This window comes from Sceloporus occidentalis, unplaced genomic scaffold (assembly GCF_023333645.1).
Source record: "Sceloporus occidentalis isolate IW3139 unplaced genomic scaffold, rSceOcc1.0.p SCAF_2, whole genome shotgun sequence".
NCBI lineage: Eukaryota > Metazoa > Chordata > Lepidosauria > Squamata > Phrynosomatidae > Sceloporus > Sceloporus occidentalis.
The window spans coordinates 107,531,745-107,555,665 of record NW_028316982.1 but is presented as its reverse complement, the minus strand read 5'-3'; the positions used below and the strand labels follow the sequence as shown (position 1 = coordinate 107,555,665).

Below are 23,921 nucleotides of genomic sequence, written 5' to 3'. Positions count from 1 at the left end.
GAATATCTTCCACTTAAATGATATACTTATAGCCCTCAGAAAATTCTATATAGAATAGAATTGTTTCTGGGAACAGAAAAATTGGTTATTCCACTCTTGAGGAAAAGATAGGAAATTAATAAAGTGATTGACTGACTGGTTGATTGATTATCTATGTTATACTGTAGTAACCACTATATGTCCATGTTTGTCACTAAGGAAGTGTATATGCAACTATAACAATTAAACACATAAATGGACTTTGTTTCAAGTCAAGACCCCAAGCTCTTGGGCATTTTTCCAAGTAGCAAATCTAAACAGCTATTTCAAACTTGTATTTTTTCAACCAAAATGAAGTCTCAGAATATAATCTAATTCTCTTTCAAATGCAAACATTGCTTTTGGCAAGATTCTTCAGAGTACACTCTTACCTCGGGTTACGAACGCGCCGGGATACGAACTTTTCGGGTTACGAAAAAATAAAAAATAAAAAATATTTCCGGGTTACGAAGGTTATTCCGGGTTACGAATAACCTTTTGGTGCTTTTCGGCGCTATTTCGCACCAAATCGCGGCTTCCCTCCATTAGCGCCTATGGCTTTCTCGGCTTACGAAGACTTCCGGGTTACGAAAATGGCGGCGGAACGGATTATTTTCGTAACCCGAGGTAAGAGTGTATTTAAAAAATAAAGGGGCCATCCTTGTCTCTTTTTAGCTAAAAGGCCTACTGGGACAACATGGCTTCGTCATAGCTGTCAGTCTGCTACAGTGGATTGTTGGGATGTTAAAGTGACCATAAATCATCCTTATAGGTCATGATGCACAGATGGCTAGAGGTTGTACAGCAAATGAACCCAAAACGTATGTTGAGTGCAGTCAGGGAGCGCAAACAGAGGAAGCTGCTGGCTTGAGAAGAACATAACCATCACAGTTAAATAACATAAAGCTCTTCTCTGTTTCTTTCCTTGCTCTTCTTGTTCTCACTCCTTGATGCAGTATTGACTAAACCATTGTATATGGAGATTTTTTTCTACAACTTTTGTTAAAGCCAAGGAGAAATTCCAGGCAACAGAGGTGCCAAAAGCACTTGACAGCACTGCAGCTCAGGGGAATTCTCCCCCGCCCCCCAAACCACCATTATGCCATCAAAATCATCAGGTTTTCAGTGCAAAGGAATATTCAGACATTTGTAGAAGCATCGCAAGTGCCCTTGCATTCCTGTGCAGAAAAAAGGGAGTAGAGCCCCTTGAAATCAGTAGGACTCACCTCTGAGTAGGTCTTCCAGCCCCCTATACATGTGAACTCAATGTAAGCCAGAACCTGGAAGTATTTTATTCTTATCATTATTAACTATATTAATAATGATATAGTAAGGGATAACATTACTCTTTTGAACTACAACTGTAACTTGTTTAGTTATTATTATAGTTACATATACTGTGGGATGAGATGATAGAGGAGTACTATCACATGCTTATATAGTGCAGCTGAAGAAAAAGGTAGAGAAGGAATATCACATGGTTTAAATATGGGTTCATGTTGTTTGTACATGTTCAGACTGTCGCTCCGATAAGAGGGCCCTCACATCAGGGGTCCCTCAAGGAGCGATTTTGTCCCCTATGCTATTTAACATTTACATGAAGCCGCTGGGAGAGATCATCCGGAGACACGGGGCGCGGTGTTATCAGTACGCTGATGACACCCAAATAGTCTTCTCTGTGTCTCTGACTGATGCAGTGACTAGGGATGGCATCTCTCCGCTCAATGCCTGTCTGGAGTCGGTAATGGGCTGGATGAGGGAAAATAGAGTCAGCCTGAATCCAGAGAAAACGGAAGTACTTGTGATAGGCTCCCCCGGTCCCGGGAAGGAAATTTGTCCACCTGTCCTGAATGGGGTCACGCTCCCCGTGAAGGACACTGTTCGCAGTCTGGGGGTGCTTCTGGACTTGTCGCTTCACTTGACTTCTCAGGTGGATGCGACAGTCAGAGGTGCCTGTTATCAGCTTCGGCTGATACGCCAGCTGCGACCCTACCTGGACCGGGGGGACCTTGAAACAGTGGTACACGCACTGGTAACCTCTCGACTTGATTTCTGTAATGCGCTCTACATGGGGCAACCCTTGTACCAAACCCAGAAGCTACAGTTGGTTCAGAATATGGCAGCAAGGCTGGTCACTGGTAGTTCCAGGGCCAGCCACATAACACCTATTTTGAAAGATCTGCATTGGCTGCCTATTCGCTTCCGGGCGCAATACAAGGTGTTGGTCGTTACCTATAAAGCCATAAATGGCTTGGGCCCAGAGTACTTGGAGGACCGCCTCTCCCCATATAATCCGCCCCGCACTCTCAGGTCAGGTGGGAGAAAACTCTTGAGAGTTCCTAAGATGAGATATGCTGCGACTGCACAAAGGGCTTTCTCTGCTGCTGCCCCGCAGTCTTGGAACTCTCTCCCTGATGAGCTCCGCTCAGCCCCCTCCCTCGAGTCTTTCAAGAAAAATCTTAAGACTCACCTATTTCGCCAAGCCTTCCCCCACATGTCCTGACTGCCATTCTCTCCTGTATAATGCGTGTATACTGTGTGATCGTATCTTGGATTGTTTTATTGATTTTTTAATTGGTTTTAATTACTAGGAATGAATGATGGATTTTAATGATGTTGTGTATTGTTTTAATATGGGGGATTTTATGTGATGTATTTTGTATTTCATCATATGTTGTAAACTGCCATGATCGCAGGAATGGCGGTATAAAAATAAAGTTTCATTCATTCATTCTCTTATGGGCACTGAAAAGACATCAGGCCCATAATCACTAAAAAATTATAGCACACTGATTCCACCTTAACTGCCAGAACCCTTCAGTGCCTCACCAAACTACAAACCACAGGACTCCATAGGATACAGCCATGGCTGTTAAAGTAGAATCAGTGTGTTATAACTATGTAGTGTGAAAAGGCCCACCAAGGTAGATAGAACCCTCTCCTCTCAACTACATTCACCCTTGGCAGTATGGCCAGGGCTAGCTGGGTCAACTGTGCATTTTCTCTGTCTCCCAACACCAAAAGGCAGGCAGGAAATCTTGTGGGTGGACTGGGGAGAAGCAAGCAAGCAGTGAAGCCCACCTCAACCACCATCACAGGCCCCACCAATCGATTACTGGAATGTTTACCCTAGTGAACATTCAAATTAAGGTCTGTGAGTATTGATAGGGAACATGTGTGAAATTCTCTCTTGTGCACATTCACTTACCCACCTTGCAACTTTATAAAATCCATCTAGAATATTTATCTACATTCCTCATTCATCTTTCATGAATCGCTAAAAATGTCCAGAAGCTAAGGACTCCTTTACAGTACGCCCACCTATATAATCAAGAGTAAAACTCTTTGTTGGAAAACAAAGTAAATTATGAATTGCGCAAGTTTACAAAAATTCACATTGATTTATTTACTTTTCACTGACTTTTCACAACTATTTAGCAGTTAGAAATCAATCAAATGGGATAGGAGGAGTCATAATATTAATAATGACCTTTTGTCTTTTAAAGGGAAATGCAGAAGAATGGCTGGTCACAACTGACAAATCTCTTAATCTGCAGTATGTAAGATATGATTCACAAAACTCATCAACATCAAAGTCATACATGGTGAATAGAAAAATGCTGGGGGGGATGCAGGCAACTTTAGAAGTGTGAAGAATATAATAACCAAACAGAAGTATATCCAGTAACTTGATATAGTAGTGGTATGTCACAGTAACTATCATTATTCAAAACTAGCTCTGAAGGCTAGTTCACATAATCAGGAGATGGTTTCAGCATCTATAGAATCATAAAAGTGTTATACGTCTAAAAGTCAGCTGTTGTTCCTGCCAGGCAAGAACCTACAGAGTGCTAAGCGCAGACCTTTGAAAAGTTATTTTTTAAATACTAAATAATCCAGAATCCCCCATCCAGGAAATGTCCAAAAGATATAGTCCAAAAATGTCATTTTACTCAGGTCTAGCCAGACACAATGATAGCTGAAAGCACACACACAGTTTGGGATGGAGTAACAGGGCAAATCCCACATAGGCAATCATCCAGAACTTAAAGCAAGACCCAGGTCACTCAGGATTGGCTGAGCCAATTATAGACCGTGGACCAAATTAAGATTAAGAAAGTAGTCAGTAGGAATTAGTAACAGTAGTGCAAACAAGAATGCAAAAAGAAAAGGCAGATGAACCAGGAAAACTGCTGTTTAAGAAGGAGGCTCTGGGATAAGAGGGCTGGTTGACGAGAGCTGCCTCAATCTGCAGAACTAATGGAGTTTCTTTTTTTTTTTCTTTTTTTTTAATTATCTTTATTTGATTTCTTAAGTATATACCAAAAAAAAAAAAAAAAAGAAAAGGGAAAAAGAAAGAAAAAAAAGAAAAAAAAACAACAACCATGAATATCTTTAGATATTATTAAAGTGAAGAAACAAAGGTAATTATTCCACAATAATAAAGTATCTACAATATTTTCCAGCTGAGTTTAGCTACAACTTTGTCCTTTTTCCTTATTTTTCCCTTATTATCAATTGGCTGTAATTGGAAGTCCCCCCCCCCCTTCTGTTCTTTCCATTTAAATTCTGTTAGTCTCCTTTGTCCTTAACACCACTTCTCTATCACTTTCCCCCATTTCTTTTCGTAATCTTGCATTGTTTCCCCTGCAATATACATCGACATTTTGTCCATCTCCTTAAATTCCAATACTTTTAATTTCCATTCTATTAGTTCTGGAGTCCTTTTTTGTTTCCAATATCTGGCATAAACCATGCGTGCAGCCGTTATTAGATACAATATCATACTGGTTTGTGTTTTATCTAGTTTTTTCTGCGGTGTATTTATCATATTAAGTAAGAATATTTCTGGAGATAATGGTATTTTTATTTCCATTATTTCTTGTATTTCTTTATGTATTTGCTTCCAAAAGTTTTTTATTTCTTCACACTGCCACCATACATGATACATTGTTCCCCACTTCTCTCTGCACTTCCAGCAATGTCCGTCTATATTTTTTTTCATTTTTGCAGTCTAGAGGGAGTCAGGTACCATCTGTATATGATTGTATAATAATTTTCTTTCAAAGTATTTCCTTTTGTAAATTTTTGAGTATTCTTCCAAGATCTTTCCCATATTTCTAAAGGAATTGTTTTCCCTATGTTTTTCATCCAGTTTACCATAGAAACCTTAATCGTTTCTTCTTCCTGATCTAATTCTAGCAACATTTTATAGATTTTTCTAATTATACCTTTTTCCTTGCCCATTATGATTTTGTCAAATTCTGTTTTCTCCATTTCTATACCCTTCTCTTTTATATCTTTCTTTATTTCTGTTTTTAGTTGTTCATATTTTAACCAATTAAACTTTTTCCCTTCTCTTTCTAGATCTTCCTTATTTTTTATTTCTGTCTTTCCATTTATATTTACCACACAATCTTCATGTTTTATCCATTTATGATTCCCGTGGTATTCTCCTTTATGAAAGGCTCTTGTGGCGAGGACCATTTTGGGAATTTAGTATAAAGGAAATTCTTATATTTTTTCCAGATTTTAAGTATTCCCTTCCTGATACTATGTGTATTAAATCTCGCATCTTTGTGGTCGTATATTAGAAAGGCGTGCCAACCTGCAGTCATACCCACTGCTTCTATTTCTAGTTGTTTCTTATTTTCTAGAAGTATCCATTCTTTGGCCCATATAAGTGCACAGGCGTCGTGGTATAACTCAAGGTTAGGTAGACCTAAACCACCTTTTTCCTTTCTACCTTGCAAAACCTTTAATTTCACTCTGGATTTCCTTCCTCGCCATATAAACCTTGATATATCTTTATTCCATTGTGTGAAGGGATATTTATTTTCTAAGATTGGAAGTGTTTGAAACAGAAATAACATTTTAGGTAGGACCTGCATTTGTATTGTTGCTATCCTTCCCATGAGTGAGAGGCACTTATTGGACCAGTTATCTAATTCTTCTTTTATTTTTTTCCACGTATTTTCGTAATTATTTTTATACAGTTCCTTATTATTGTTAGTTATTATTATCCCCAAGTATTTAGTTCTATCGATTAATTTAAATTCGGATTCCTTTTTTAATTTTACTAATTCTATTAAACTTAAGTTTTTAGTTATTATTCCACTTTTACCTTTGTTTATTTTGACCCCTGCTATGTTACCGAAGTTTACCAGGATATCTTCCACTCTTTTTATGCTCCTTACCGGGTCGTCAAGAAATATTACTACATCATCTGCGTATGCACGTAGATGGTATTGAAAATTCTCTGTTTTCGGAACCTTGATCTTTTTTTCCATTTTTAACTTCTTACAAAGTGTTTCCATTATCATGATAAATAATAATGGAGAAAGTGGACAACCCTGTCGGGTCCCTTTAGATATTATACACCTATTCGTTTTTTCCCCGTTGACTATTATTTGAGTTTCTTGATTTCTGTAAATTATTTGTATCCCTTGTAGAATTTTCCCTTGTATTCCGCATTCTTCCATTAGTATCATTAGGAAATCCCAATTTACATTGTCGAATGCCTTTTCTAGGTCCAAGAAGAGTAAACCCAATTTTAAGTCCTTATGATTATTATAATATTCAATTATGTCCACAACCGTACGTATGTTGTTTCTTAGGTATCTCCCTGGAAGAAAACCCGTTTGCTCTTCCGAGATCCATTCTCCTAGGAATTTTTTTAATCTCTCTGCTAATATAAACGCGTATATCTTATAATCGATATTCAGGAGTGTGATTGGACGATAATTTGCTATATCCTCAGGGTTTAATCTGCAGAACTAATGGAGTTTGACATCACTTTAACTGTCATGGTTCCATCCTATGGAATCCTGGGATTTGTAGTTTATGTGGCATCAGAGCTCTTTGACAGAGAAGACTAAATATCTCACAAAACGACAAATCCCAGAATTCCATAGCATTGAGCCATGGCAGTTAAAACAATGCAAACTGCCTTAATTCTGCCGTGTAGATGTACCCAAGGAAAGAAAGCTCAAATCCATCTCTAGAATCACACAGATAAGATTAGACTCTCACTGCTGGCTCTCACTGAAAAGTGGCTGTTCCTCACACCTCTTTGATGAAAGTACTCTTATAATGTGGATATTATAAACTGTTGCTGGAAGCAGAGTGCAGGATGTCATACAGGGTTGGCAGGTCAGCAGCACCCCATTCTCTGATTATATTTCAGGGCCAAAACCTGAGAGCAAGGCCCTTGGCTGTCATAAGGGTGATTGCTTGTGACATGACAGAGATAGAGCAGACAATAGTCAGGAGCAATGTGATCACCAGACTGTGCAAGCAAGCATGAGGGAAATCTGGGCAGATGGTCCATGGAATCTGGTTAAAACTAGCTAATAAGGTAATATAGGAACCTAAACTCATTAAGGGTGACATTACCACATGTCACTTATTATAAGGCATATCCCTTATTTAAGGGTCAGAAAGCTTGCCTCTTACATGGCTGGCTGGTAATCCTTTACTATGAGGGGTGTTCCCTATTTAAGGATTAGAAAGCTTTTCCTAGATATATGGACTCAATGAGATGTCCCCAAATCCCATTGTCATTTGTGGGCCATTCATAAAGACAGAAACATGTGCATCATGTAATCTATCAGTGTGAACAATATGTTAATTTTATCGTGAAATACATGGCTCATGTTAACGGAAATCAAATCTTTTATTTGTTATTTAGATAGGACACAAACTCTTAAATAGCTACTTCCTGATTTTCAACCCTGCATGTCATTAATTTTTACTGTCAAATAATTTCTATTTTGAAAATCTGGCAATTCTATGTATGAAACAAGAGGGCTTATGAGCAGTGACTTCGTGATTCCACTTTCCACCTTGATCCAAAAGGCAGAATGGGTCCAGATGCACACACCCTCTGTATCGCTCCTTTCTCCCTTTCATTTCTGGCTTTTTGGTGAACTGATGTGTGCATAAGCACAACACACATGCAAACACCCTCTGTACTGAGCCAGAGGGGAGTAAGAAGGGACAGGTGCCCCAGCTTTAAAGCCACTTCACAGACAAACTTCAAACCTTGTCCTCCATGACTGCTTGCCCTGAGATGTGTTTTCTCATCTGGAGAATTAGGAATAATTCCCTGACACTTCAGCCACCACCTTGAGACCTGGTAACCGTGATGTCATAACATAGCAATTGAAAAGGGAACCCACTTCTCTTCAGAGCTTGGAAACATCATTCTTTTGAATTATAGCTCCCCAATGTGTTCACCAGCCGGTTTTCTAGACATGTATCTCAGATGGTATTTTGAAGCTCAGAGTTCTTTTCCCATATCTGTTACTATTCATGTTGTATATAATAATTACATGGCTTCTCTAGACTCAATGCAATTGATAAAGCAGCAAAAAAAAACATGTACAACCAATATTAATAGCAATAGCAAGACCCTTGCTTTACACAGGGGATCTGTTCCGGACCCCCGCATAAAGCAAAAAGCTCATATGCTCAAGCCCCATTGACTATAATGGGGGTTGGGTGTGGTGGCACTGTAGCGCATGCATGCCAGAGGCATGCATGCCATTCATTCTGTTGCCATACGGATTCAACGTAAGTAGAAAGCCATGTATAGTGGGCTCGCGTATGGCACGGGCGCACTGTACATTTCTATACTGCTTATCAGTGCACTTAAGCACTCCCTAAGCAGTTTACAATGTGTAAGCTAATTGCCCCCAACAAGCTGGGTACTCATTTTAGTGACCTAAGCATTAAGCATTCTAGAACTCTCTAAAAGTGTAATTCCCAAATTATTTGTATGTAATGAGCAAAAAATGTAACATTTTATGATTATTATGGAGTGGCCCAGAGTCAGTACCATGGGATGCTATCTGCTTTGACTCAATGATTAACACAGCCCCGTTGTGGACAGCAGATCCAATCAGCGTTGGCTAGCAGCCGTCAATGATACTGAGCCTTCGATATGATTGATTAACAGTTTCAAGCTACAAGATTTGGGTACGTAGGCAGGAAACAGACCGCCAATTTGGGGCAGCCTGCAGCCGCCCCTTTATGCCATGTATTGGGGCCAGGGCAGCCACAGCGGTAGCCCAAAGGCCCCAATCTGGCGCTTTTCGGGACCAAGGAGAAGCGGCAAAATGCCGCTTCTCCCTGGTCCTGAAAAGGGGTGTCCTTGGGGCGGACACCCTGGGGAGCCGCTGCCAGGAGAGAAAGGGGTCGCTCGGCCCCTTTCCCCCGGCTTCGTTCCCGCAGCCGTTTAGTGGCTGCAGAACAAGCCACTCCCCAAGAAGGAGCTCCATTTCAGAGCTCCTTCTGGCACCACTGAAAGGGTGCCCCGAGCGCCTGGCAGCATCATGGGGGCGTCACGCCTGCGCAGTGTGGCCGTGATGTCATAATGGCAGTGCCCATGTGTACAGGGCGCCGCCATTATCACACTGCCGCGACATGCTAGGGTTGCGGGCGTGCGATGGAGCTGCCCTCAGGCAACTCTAGCATGTATCCAGGCCGGCGCAAAGCGTCAGTCTGGAAAGTGCCATAGTCAGGGGTGGCTGTGTTGGCTATACACCAATATACAACAAAATCCAAAATTCACAAAACAATTATATCTTGATTAAAGGTAAGGTAAAGGTAGTTGTAACTGACTGTAGAGGCAGTGGTCCTCTCTATTACTATGCTGAATAGTCAGCATTGTCCGAGGACTACTCTGGTGGCCAGCATGACTGCACCAAATACTGTTACCTTCCCACTGAGAAGTAGTATCTGTTTATCCACTTGCATCTGCATGCTTTCAAACTGCTAGGTTGGCAGAAGCTGCGACTAGTGGTAGCTCATCCTATCAGGCAGCACTCAGGCCTCGAACTGCCAACCTTCTGATCTTCTGATCATCAGAAATGGCATCTTAACCACTAAGCCACTGCATATCTTTATTGGACCAACTAAAAAGAACAAAATACATCAAACTTTTGAAGCTTCACTCACTTCATCAGGCAAAGATGTTTAAAATCATGCAGGATAAAAAAGTGACAATGGGCCCAAACAGACAGGCCAAAATAAAGCTACTTTGGAGGTATGCTGTTTAAATGACACGTGCATCTTAAGAGGCCAGAAGCTGCACCCAAGCTGTGCTCCAGTCCTGAGGACTGGAGCGCAGCTTTGGCAGAGCTTGCAACATCTTAAGATGCATGTGTCATTTAAGCAGCACACTTCCAAAGTGACCTGAAGCAGCTTTATTTTGGCTTGTCTGGTCGCACCCAATGTTAGGGTCACAGGCCTATACTGTGTCTTAGATGTTACTTCTGTTTTCAATTAAGGTGGTCTGGAGGGATTCCCTTTCTTGGCCATGGGAGACAGGGGAAGGGCAGTACAAGGCAATAACAATTCAAATTAGCTGTAGTTTCTTCTGTTAGACAGCTTACTCTTACTCTCATCCATTCCAAAAGCAATGCTTTGAAGTACGTGAAGCATTTACCCAACTTTAATTTAATGGTCTGCTGTCAGGTATATAACAATCTGAAAAACACTATTCGAAATCTTTCAAAGAAACATGTCCTTTGATGTTACCAATGGGTCTCCAAATGGCTTCTCTTATTAGAAGACTGAAGTTTTAAATTACCAATCTGGCTGCACTTGAAAAATCCTGCTAATAATGCCTTGCCTATTCCTGATTTATATTGACTCAGCTAAAAGGGGACCTCCAACATTCAGGTTCCACAGTTTATGACCGAAAGGGTCGATTTTATCAGTTTTTGCTTCTCAACAAAGAAAGTGAAGCTAATGAAGGTAGAATTCTACAACATTCTTTGAAGCTAAGACCTTCACAAAGGAATGAGTGGTTTTAAAATCAAATTGTGCGGGGCTGCTGCCAGCAAGAAAGGAGCACACAGAAGCAGCTCCTTTTTTTCGGTGCAATTGCACCACCCCAAAGCGCCAGCAATGGGGTGATGACGTGCCAGCGGCGCAGCCCCATTTGGAGGCTGCATTGCTGGCACGTCATCACTGCGCACACCATTTGGATGGTGCTGTGCAGCTGCGGCGTGCCCATGATGTGCTAGGGTCCAGAGTTATTTAAAGTTCTGCTACTTCCCCCCCCCCATTAACCACACTTTGACCCCTTCTCTTCTCTTCCTATATCTTTCCTCTTGATCCTTCACGATTACTCCCTCCTCTTATCCTCCTGAGTGCCTCCTCCTAAGTACCTAAGCATACTTCTCAGGCCCTTTCTTCCTTTTCTTTCTATCATTATTTTTTGCCAAGTTGTCATTGTCATAATCGCAATCATCTCTACTACTATTGGGGTTGCTGTTGCTGTTATTGTTAGCAGTTCCTCACCTTATATTAATCTCCCAAAATGGACTTAAAACTTGCGATTGTTAAGAGCTAGCATGATGGAGTGTTTTGAGTGTCAAGACCCACTGGATGACCTTGGGCATGTCTCATTCTCTCAGCTTCAGAAGAAGCCAAGGGCAAAACCTGTCTGAACAAAGTCAGGCAAGAAAACACAGTGTGAGGTTTGCCTTAAGGTCACCATAAGTCAGAAATGTCTTGAAGGCACCCAACAACAATAGTTGTTAAAATGCACATAAAAAAATAAACAAAATTGACAGGCTTTAAGCAGTAGTCTTGACATCTTAATTACTTCTATTCATGTCATATCTTGAACAAAGGTCCTCTGCCTTCTTATACACTCCACATTTTTGAGCTTAAATGTCACACAACCTGCACAACACAAAGGAATTTATACACACTAGATTGCAAGAAGTGGAAGCTTCTGGGAAACAGGAGGGGGTAGAATCAAATGCCTGCTCCAAAATAGATGTACTTGATGTGTATTGCTATGCATTGCAATTTCCTATAATTCCACGCGTTTCCCACTGCAGGATGCTAAACAATAAAAATGGTAAGTGTCTTCTGCCACAACATTCAGTGTTAGCAGCAGACATGGCAATTTTCCTTTTGTTTTGCTTTTCAATATGATCAAGGTGCCTAGGGGGACGGCGAAGAAAGCAAATGGTTGTACATCATGCACAATCTACCACTGCCTGCTGCTGCTGCATTGCAGCTTCTCAGACCACTCTTTGCATGTCTGAAGTGACATTATCATTGAACTCATTAGCATGCACTCTTTCAACAAAAGCATGCTATTTTCACAAACATATCCATATACATGTATATTTATTATTTATTTATTTTTAATAAAATATGCATATCCTGTTGTATATCAGGAGATATATGGGTGGCTTATAAATAGCAATAAAAGAAGTTATACAGGTTAAAAACAGTAGGAAAGTATAAACAACCTAAAACATATTAAACAATTAATTAAAACAGATATTAAAAAAAAATCCAAACTTGAAAAAATTATTTGTTGTTGTTGAAATCCTAAGACCCAAAGGCTTAGTTAAACAACCAAGCTTTAACTTGATGTATAAATGACAGGAGTGTTGCTGTCAGTTGGGCCTCCAGAGTATCAAGGTGTAAAACCATTCAAGGCTTTAAATGTCATCACAAGTACCTTGAATTAAGACTGGAAAAATATTGACAGCCAATGGAATTCTTTTAAGACTGGCATTATATACTGTCCATAAGATATTCCAGTCATCATGTGAGCTCCTGCATTTTGCAGTAGCTGCAGCGTCTGAGTTTTCTTCAAGGGCTGTGCCACATAGAGAACATTACAGCAGACTAATCAGGATCTTATCAGTGCATAGACTACTGTAGCTGATACACCAGTCAAAGCCCCATCACTCTGAGCCACAGAATCCACTTGGATCTCCAGTGACAGGGATGGATTGAGTGGCATTCCCAAATTATCTATCTTCTCCTTTAGGGGGGAGTGCAACCCCATCCAGAATAGGCTGTTTACCCCATTCCTAGACCTGAGAACCACTAATCCACAGAGTCTCCATCTGCTCAGGATTCAGCTTCAGTTGACTGATCCTCATCCAACTCATTACAACATCCAGATAATGTAACCTGAAACTGACTCCAGTCACAAGGAGAAATAGAACGGAGTATCATCAGGATACTGATGGCATCCAACGACCCCACTAGCAGCATCTGGGCTGTTACTTTGAAAGCTGCAGTTATGATGCATGTGAAAAACAGCTCACAATTTAAACTTAATATGTATTAACAGAAAGAGGTTTAAAACATGGTAAACTGGGAACTCACTGACAAATCAGATGGGATTGCTATGATTGAATTTATGCTTGTCTGGTTTAATAATACAATAAATTATAGAGAACAGAAAAATTCCATTTTCTTCTGCACAACATACATTCAAACAAAGCCTTGCCTTCTCTTGCCCCCAGAAACTACTACATACAAGTGTGTGTGTGTGTGTGTGTGTGTATTCCTTCATGTTCCTTTATATTCTTTTAATTTATACACCACCTTGCAGAAGAGGCAGGAGATTGCCTTCAAAATTAATACGATGGAAAAGGGAAGGGGGGATAATAATTTCCGGTTCGATTTTGACAGCTACGTTTGTGCCCACGTGGCCATCCATGCCACTGGTAACAGAACAGAGCAGTTCTTTGTCTGGTTGCTATGAACACTAAATGATATGCGCCTTACCTCTGAGGAAATGACAGTACGATTACAGACCGAATAAGCAATTAGCACTCTGCTCAAAGCATAATGGCAGTGCAAATGAGAATTAAACAGATATTTTGTAAATGGAAGCTAGTGTGTGGATTCTAATCAAGGTTGCTTATAACATATGATCATAGTTAATTGTTCATTAATCCCACCATGTCATTTGTTCATGGATTACATCCCATATATAATGATTGTGTTGCACTTTTCTCTCCAGTGGTGGAAAGAGGTGGAGGATAAAGAAAAGGAGGAGGAGAAAAAGTATGGTTTTTAAAAAGTGTTTCAGCTATCTTACATATATAATTTTGAACAATTAAAAACACAGGCACATTTTTCATGAAAGAAAGAAAAATATGTGTCGTGTCACTTAGATTTGTGGGTATCCTTCTGATGCTGCAGCAAGATCACATGTTATTCTCTTTGAAAGCCACTGGGCATTTATTACTTTATAGTGCCTAGCCAGTGAAGTGATTTATAAATTAGGAATAATGCTATTACTGCAAAAATAATATTGCTGTATTCATTTAAGTGGTGGAAAAACATAGAAATACAAAAGGAATGATGACACCCACTAAATGTTATTTTTGCAGTAATAAAAAAAAAAAATTGAAACCAAGAGAGGCTCAGAGTGTATGACTTGCTCAAGCTCACCCAGTGGGTTTTCATGGCCAAGTGGGAATTTGAATAGTTGTCTCCAGGGTTGTAGTCTATCGCTCAAATCACTATACCATGCTGGCTCATACACTTAGTTCTTTTTTTTTTCCCAGTGAAGAGGGTATAACTACTTAGCAAGAGTCAACAACAGTCACTTTCTGACATTTCTGATTCAGTTGCTGGCTTATGTTGTGTCTTCTGTTGTGTTTTGTGTTTAGGCAATAATAAGATAGAGAGGAGAAAACATTTTGGATCAGATTCAGTGGCTTGTACCATTCAAAGAGTGTATTTTTTAAAAAAGTAATTTTGAAGTTTAAATTAGTTTTGAACAGCAATGAACATAAATAATTAGGTTTAAAAGATGGCAACAGTAATAAACTACTGAAAGGCCAAGCAACTTTAACAGTAGCTAGTTGTTTTTTAAAAAAGGCAGGCAGGCAGGCAGACAGGCAAACAGACAGACAGACAGAATATTTCCAGGCTCTAATTTTGTTTTAAGTCTGGATATTAGCATCTACTATTGCCGTGGAATAAACTTATTGTTTATTTATGTTACTAAATGAGGAGCATAAGGAAATTAGGTTATTTCAAAATGCAAATTTCAGTATCAGAAAAATATGTGATTTAATTATGCAAGGATTAAAGAGTATATATTTGGCTGTTCTGAATATATATATATATATATATATAGAGAGAGAGAGAGAGAGAGAGAGAGAGAGAGACAGAGAGAGAAGCTAAACTAGACTGTAATATATAAAGAAGCCAAACTAGACTGTAATTTCTTGGCTAGATTAGTCACTTTATTAACGTGGGGTCTAGGCAACTTTTTAATTCCTCTCCACAACCAGCAGGTTATCCATTAAGGTTACATTCTGCCAGTGCAAAATCATTCCCTATAGCCATGCAATTCAAAATGCAACTGAGCAAGATAAACACAATGTTTACCATGCCAGCACCACCAACAGGTTGTTCATTAGAGACAGCAACGGGTCAAGTGAGCCCTTACATGCACATGACCGAACACTTATGTAATCTGTTACTCCATACTGTAAGTAACCATAAACACCAAGGTCTTTCTAAAATAAGAAATACAGGAAACTCAGTCCTGCCTGGGAATCATGCCCTCTGGCCTAGGAGTTATGCTGGATGCCAGATCTGTGGATTTGGTCTGCAGTTATTGACAAATGTCTAATAACCAATCAGATACATAAACAGCCCATGTTGTTTTTCTAAATCCAGCCCAAGAATACCAATCTGAGGGAGAAAGACCTAATGGGAGCAAAAAGAGGGAGGGAAAAAAAGGCAAAGAACCAGTAGTTCAGTACCACATTGACACTTCTATCTACAATGCATATTTCATGCTTCCCTTCCTGTAGAGCTTCATACTGCAATGCCCCCCAATAGGACACAGCCCAGTGCAGGCAATGAAAACAAAGCAGGAAACCCCTTGAGTGACATATCAGAAAGTACATAAACTTCAATGTGATAATGAAATCAATTTTGGGCAATAATCTCCGAAGAAACACCTCAAAAGGAACATATCCTATTACACAGATTCTTAAGAGTTTTATTTTTAAATTTTAAGTTTTACATACCACATGTTTAAAATATATTTTCATAAAATAAAGCACTTTTGCTACTCAACAGTGTCCAAGGTTCTTATGATAGTACAGTCAGCCCTCCATATCAATGGATCCTTTATCCACAAATTCAACTATCTACAACTTGAAAATATTCCAAAAATATACAAATTCCAAAAAGCAAACCTTGATTTTGCTATTTTATATAAGGGACACCATTTTACTATGCCTTTGTAGATAACAGGATTGATAATCCATGGATTTTGGTATCCACGGGGATGGGGGGTGGTTCTGGAACCAAACCCCAGCAGATAGTAAAAGCCGACTGTGGAAGCAAATCATCGTCACCTCTGAAAGACCCTTCTGATGGGAAGGCAAGCTATTGTCACAATTTGTATCACTCTCATACATATACACTAAACTCTTACTTATTGAAAACCAGGCCATGTAGAATTTGAAGGCTGGACAGATTTTGTTCCTTCTGCAACAGTGTGGAAAAGCTTCAAGCACTGACACACCAGGTTTGGGGAGGGACTTCTAGGGTGGGCAGGACTTCCAGCCCTGGGTTTCTGGTGTTGTTTCCAGAAGTCCAGGGCCAGAAGGATGTCTGTGAGGGCCACAGCTGTGCCCCCGCAGGCCAAGAGAGAGCAGGCATGGCCAGGGGAGTGGGCACAGCCTGGGGAGAGCCCATGCAAGCCCATGAGAGTACTGGCATGGCCTGGGGAAAGCGGGCATGGGCCCATGCAGCTCCCATGGGGGGCATAGGAGCCCCTGGACAGGCAAAACAAAATGCCATGGGGGAGGGGGGGAGATTACTGTGTGTCACCCCCCTTCTGGTGTGTCACCTGGTGTGGTCCGCACCCCCCGCGCCTTCCAGTGACGCTACTGGGCCAGGGCACTAGAATAAATTAGAAAAGCATTTTGGTTGGTTTTCTGTTCACAAAAGTCTGGATACTGGGTGTGACAAAGTTTGAAATAGCTGAACATCCAACATTTTCCAAACAGGTACCCAATACTACATACTCCAAGGTCCCACCAACTTTACTAAAACAGACCTACGTAGCATTCATTTTTTGGGGAAAGAAACTAACAGAAAATATTGATCACTATGTAAAAAGCACTGGCTATTTGATAACTCATGTGATATATTACTTCACCTTTTCTCCCCCAAAGCATTGGGATCTGAGACCTGATGAAATTTTGTTTCCTCTATGCTGGTGGAGTGTATGTGTGTGTGTGTATACACATATGGAGAGTTTGCAGGGAAATGCATCTACCTCTTCTTCAGATGTGGTACAGTACAGAATGCAGTACAGAAGTGGGTTTACATCCATGAAAGCTCATGCTAAAATAAAAAACAGTTACTGTTAAAAGATGCTGCCACATTCCTTCTTCTTTTTCTCTCTCCCCCCCCCCCTTCTCCTCTTCAGGCTGCAACAGATTAACATGGCTACTTCTTTGAAAACTCTTTACCTCTGTGACCCAGTCAGTTCATTGTACTAATGAATTACATAAGAGCTCAATTTTGCTTTTGCTTAAGAATCTCCAAAATCTGTCCAAACCAGCCCATTATACTTGCAGTTTGCATTCATTTGAATCTAGAATATACCCTTAGTAATTACATGTACAAGCTTCACAGTTCTACTTTTTATAGACATTACAGAGAGAAATGCAGTATTCAGATACACAGGCTACAAACCCATATAAAGCTTGCACATCTCCTCAATGCAAGTTATTATTTGCATATTGCAATAGCAGGACTTAAGTCAGAAGTGCTAAGACTCAGATATCTACTTGTTGGCACTTCTTGAGAGATCGGCAGCCAGTCAATTTCTCATTAGTATTTGGCTTAAGTCACAGAAGACTGAATAGGAATATTCTCCACTAATGGATTTTTGTTCTGTAATATCACATCTCTTTATGTTTTATAGCAGGCTATTTCTAAGAAACAAGAAAGATTGGCCACAAAATCAACTGAAGTAGAGAGACTTCTCTTTTAAACATAAGATGGGACTAGGATACTTGCCAAATAATTTGGCCATTTTTAAATCAATCTAAATATAACATTCAAATGTGGCATAAAATTTAATGCCGTTTGAAGTAGATATTTTGTAATGCTAGAAAGTAAGAAAAATTAGAAACAAAACAGATAGCAAGGTGCAACTGAAAGAACAAAAACTGTTTTACTGTTGACAACAAAGCTGCTCTACTTTTTGAAACACAACTAATTCCATGTAAAATTTTCCAGTGGTTCAAAGATAATTCTAATTTATTCATAAATGGTTCTGTGTTGATCCTTCCTTTACCTGTGGAAAGAGAACAATTTCTTTTCTCCATCATTATCTTGTACAGTTTACTAAACTAATCAAATAATTGATCAACTTCCTTCTTAGGGATAACCTATCGCTAAACAATTTAAGGCTAAAAAGCCTTAATATACTCAAGTAGCATAACAGGCTTCTAGTACTCTCAGTGGACATTTGAACAGGACAGCTGACACAAACAAGACAAGAATGATACCATGAGCCTTGGTGGACCATGTGGCAGTTTACCAGTTACTAGATTCCAATTTTATTGTACAGTAGTCCCAAGATTAATGTAAATCATTAACCTCAATTATTACTATATTATTATTATTAGGAGTAGTAGTAGTATGTAAGTTTTTCATTTATTGTGCAGTTTTGCACCATATGGTCCATTGTAAATCTGGCAATGGAAAAATTCTGTGGTGTCCCCCTTCCCTTGATGCCCTAAGCATGTACTTATTTTGCTTCATGGTTAATCCAACCCTGGAGGTAGGAAGTAAAGGTATGCTGGACTCCTCAAGGAAATCCACAGGCATAGAGGGGGAATGGAGAAATCCTCAAAGCATTGTAACTGCTGAAAATTCACAATTCTCTCCCAAAGGCCTCACCAGGAAAAGTAGAGGGTGAGAAGCCAATCATATTTGCAACACAGATACCTCTCAGGATGGATTCTCAAATGTTCTTGGTAAAGCAGCCTATGGTGGACAGGGATATCTTTGGTGGTCTTATCCAAATGCAGTTCTTCTGATTGGTGCAGGGCAATTCTCATTTAAATTTAATTCAAATTTCCCACAGTGCTCTGGACAGCCTTTTACAATATTTCTCTGGAGTGTGGTGAGAAATCTAAATGGTGGTCCTGGGGCAGGATTCACTGTTGGTGAGCCTTGCCATGGCATTGGTCTTGCAGTTCCTGCCTGAAGGTGTCAGTTGCTGATTCTGAAAGCTGGCAGAGAAAACATACATATAAACATACATATGTGTCCATCTGCATCTTCATTTGGATAGGAATTGAGTTTAAGGAAGACAAAGGAGAGAAGTCATCTCCTGCACTACGTTTTAGTGCACATTTTATGTAGGAACTACGGTCATATTTATTATGGCGCATGAAGAAGAGACCACAGTAAATCTTCCCATCGACCTAAATATACAGTTGTGTAAATAAATTATAATTTATTATAAATTATAAATATGAATTTAATATTTAATATTAAGCATAACCAAGAGGAAGCTTTTGAACACTGTAGTGAATTTTCTTCTTTCACTTAAATTTTCTTGCACTCCTGCCCAAAAACAAAACAAGACCTAAAACATATAATTGCATCTAACATTAAATTTAGCATGACTTTCGGCTTTAATGTACAACATCAAATTCACTCTAAAACTCTTCGACCAAAACTCAAATTAGTAAAAATGTTGTTCTTGATCAATGGACATTTTCCATTTTCAGTCTCTTTCAGATCTATTTATCTTCACTCTCCTTTCTATTTTAAAATGCATCTTCTGCTTTGATTAACCATTTATATATTTAAAGGTGCTGGAAGCAGATGGGGGAATGTTAAGTACCTTTTGGGGGGTTCTGACAACTGTTTGAAGCATAGTGCAGCATTTGAAAAGCTTTTATGGAGAAGCTTATTTAGACACAGCTTCTCCTTGGTTTTTGACCCAAGGCAGATTGTGCATGTGGCCTTTCAAACTGAATTTACTGTGAACTGCTCAATGGTTATTCCTAATTGGACCTATGGAAGACTGGAAATGGCCCGAATCCCTAAAATCTAGCTTCAAGAAGAATAACAGAAGGCAGAGGTCATCCACTTGAATTGCAGGAAATTACCACAAAATATTGTTCATTTCACTGTTGCCAAATCAAATACATGCCATGCAGATAACTAGGAATCTGATTTTCTTTGTCTTCATTATACAAACATACACACATCTCTCAAATGCACAGAATTGTGTGTGCATATTATTCCCCCTCACGGATGTATGCACACATATACACAGAGCATTGCCAGGTTTTCTACAAGCTGTCTGTGTATATTAGAGATATGCTGAAAGTATCTCTTCTAAAATCATGTGTATCTGTCATGTCAACAGGTATAGCTCTCACCTGGGTATATCAGTTCTATGTATTGTTACATTAAAATAAATGTGTAATCACAACATAATCCTGAAAAATGGTGCTGAAGGTAACTAACAATAATATATAAAGTGAAAACAGAAATCTTGATAAAAAATAAAATAAAAGCACAATTGAAACAACAGCAGCAATGCAAACAACAAAGACAGCATGCAAGCAGGTGAGACTCTCATCAAGAGCAGACTAGCCCACATGCTGAAGGCCTATTTGAATAAGAAGAGCTTTCCCTAAGAATTACCAGAGTGGAAACTTTGAGAACACTCTTATATCTTTAATGGCTGTGTAAAAGAGAGAATTTCAGCAGGTGGTGTTTGTTACCTGGTTGTTTGACAAGCAAAATCTGATGAAACTCCCTCTTTTACACCACCACTAAAGGGTCATGAGCCCTACCCTGTTTTTAATCTGGCAACCCTAGTTTTCCCTGAATCCTATTGGTCAGTCCCAACTAGAATACAAATTAAATGCTGAATGCTGAATTAAAATATAATAAATCAAATTTGGGAATCATGAATCCAGATGTTGTTGGACTGCAACTCCCATCATTCTGCACCCTTGCCTATGCCATCTACGGCTGTTGGGACTTGCAACTGGGCAATTTCTGGATGGCTACATTATTACTATACAGATAATCCCCACTGATTCATTAGTTCTAGTCTACTTGGGTATCAGACAGCAAGGTTCCCCTCAGCTGTAATGGTCATATTTTTCTTTATGATTTAATTTTAAAGGTAGTCTTTCTCATAAACAGCAACCCTGATAAAGTATTGTGGACCGATATAAACTTTTACAGTGATCTGGGATTACCAAACATGAGTGTTTAACATTACAGGAATATTTTGAGACTGCATATATAGAATGCTGCCAGGAGGAAGACGATACTGCCTGATTTTATTTTATCTTTAAAGAAAAGCACTGGAGTCCAGGCCTGCATGTGAACCTTGCTGTCTGATCTGGGAAGAAATCACAGTCCTTTACTTTAAACACACAGGGACAGGTGGCAGTTTCTCAGTAGGTTAAGGAAGGACATTCAGGTACTTTTATATAATATAAGTAGCCAAATGTTATGAGGGCTTGTATGCATTTATATTGCATCTTTATAAAAAGAGCCCTACTGGATTAGACCAAGAGCCTATGTAGGCCAACAGCCTAAATCTCAGAGTGACCCACCAAACAGATGTCACTGAGAAGCACACATACAGGACTTTAAGACAACGGCACTCTCCTACTCATCTCTTCCACCAACTGAGATAAAGAGCCATCATCTTTCAGATGCTCGAGGTGATCTATGACCATCCTGAGTAGTAGTGAGTGATGGACGTAAACTTTATTAATCCATTTTTAAAAAAAAAACTTTACAAAATGGCAACCATCACTATATCCTGCAGTAGTGAATTCCACAGTTTCACTATGCTCTGGTTCTCTGCTTCTGATACTGCAGGTTAACACAAAGCCATCATGACTAGTAGTCCTCATCCCCAGTATTACAGTCTATCTCTCTGTATTGCATGCAGAGTTGTATAACACTCCCTCTGGGATTCATGTGAGAGGTTCAGGACTCACTGTCAGAAGCCGAGGGCAGTTTTTGCCCTCACTCTTATTTGTAGCACTTTACTTCCAGCTATAGGAGTGAATGTAAACTTGTACCTTATAAAGAAAACAAAAGTAGAGGCTCACCTTTGAGGATGCTACATAGCTAGAGGGTAAAGTCTGCTTTTTTACCCTTGTTGCCTAAAGTGTGATCACAGAAATTGAGAACTGTAGGGAACCTCGGAGGGCATCTAATCCAACATGCTGCTGAATGTAGGATCTGCAATGAAGGATACATTGACAATATCCCTGATACATGGCCACCCAGCTTCTGCTTGAAGGTAGTGAACAGATTAGAACTGTTTAGATCTGCTTCGTATTGAAGTAACGTTTTGGCCAAATTCAAGAGGTGCTGAGCTATGCTGTCTTAGTTAAAGGAGGAAAATTAGAAAATGTACCCAAGCTGGTTGGATCTTTGACCAAAATTTCTTCACAGTTTGGGGATATTGTTTCCAGAAAGAGTGAACAAGTAAAACCTACAGTGTTTTGCTCATGTATCAGTCCTAAGGAAGAGGGAGTATCTTAGCTAATTCTTCCAACTTCCTGAAAACAATATGAGAAGTACCATTGTTGAGACTACCTCTTTGTGTTCAACAGAGCTTTCAGGGGAAACAACAAGAAACCTGAGGAATTGCTTATAAAATATGTCCCATTTATCATATCTGTCTGAAATGTGGCAGAGCTAGGCACAGAAGTAGTGGTGGCATGTCTACAAGTGACATGTCATTTGGGTGAAATACAACAAAGTTGCAAGTATCAGAAGACTGGCTGGATCTCTCTTTGAAAGGAATGTGGAACAATAATGAATAGAAATAATTTAAAAAATAAAGAAAAAAGAATGAACTTATTTAAATCTATTGCAAAAATGAATGAAAATCCAAAAAAAATATGATCAGGGAAGTTAATAAATTTTTTAATAATGAAAACAAATGGAGTAACTAAAGGGTAAAGGTTTCCTCTTGACATGAATGTCTAGTCGTAACCAACTGTAGAGGTGGTGCTCATCTCTGTTATTAAGCTGAAGAGTCAGCATTGTCCAAACACGATTCCATGGTCATGTGGCCAGTATGACTGGACAGAACACTGTTACCTTCCCACCAAAATGGTACCTATTTATCTGCTTGCATATGCATGCTTTTGAACTGTTAGGTTGGCAAAGCTGGGACTAGTGGTAAGAGCTCACTCCATCACGCAGCACTTGGGCCTTGAACTGACAACTCTCTGACCTTATGTTCATCATAATTGGCATCTTAACTACTAAGCCACCTCATCCTGGTATCAGTTGAGTTATGTTCTGGGCTGTTGTGGAACTGTCTACTATCTTCTGGCAGATAGTTAAGGGAGGTTGTGTCTAATTTACATTCCGTTTTGTGTTTTGTTGTTCCTAAGAAATGTATCTACAGATTACATATTTTGGCTGTGCCTCCCATGGTTAAAGAAAATAACAGTTTGATGTGATTTGTTTTTATCTGGTGTTTTTTAATTTGTCTTTCTTTCCTACATTGTAATTTTATCTATTTCTCTTACATTGTAATTTTATCTATTCCTCTATCTAATTGTTATTACTTTCAGAGTGTACGCCTTGGGCAGGCTTTTATATATTCCTTAATTTTACTGACTTTGTACTGTGCTGTGTATAATTACAGCGCTTTAGAAATAAAGTTTAATAATAATAATAATAATAATAATAATCACAGTACAATATGCGGAAGAGCACAACTTCTATCCCCAGCATCTTCCATTAAAAGGTTCAAGTAGCAAGTGATTTAACAGATTTTTGCTTGAGACTCTGGAGAGCTGCTGTCCATCAGATAAAACAATTCTACACTAGATGTATGGATAGTATAGTCTAATTTGGTATGACAAATCTTTCCCTGTTCCTATGGGCCACATGCCAATTACCAATCCTGGCTATAAAGCCAAGTACCAACTCAAAATGGTATGGTTAAGAAAAAGGCTGAGAAGGGTGAGCAGTGAGGGTAGTCAAAGATAAAGTAGAGAGCCCTGGTAGTGCAGTGGTTAAATGCCTGTACTGCAGCCACTCACTCAAAACCACAAGGT

The 23,921-nt window shown here is 39.4% G+C and overlaps 1 protein-coding gene across 5 annotated transcripts in view; it reads right to left on the bottom strand.

The window, feature by feature from the left end:
- Positions 1-23,921, bottom strand: part of LOC149318843 (ankyrin-3-like) — a 287,610-nt gene that overhangs the window by 243,152 nt on the left and 20,537 nt on the right. The window lies entirely within an intron of this gene.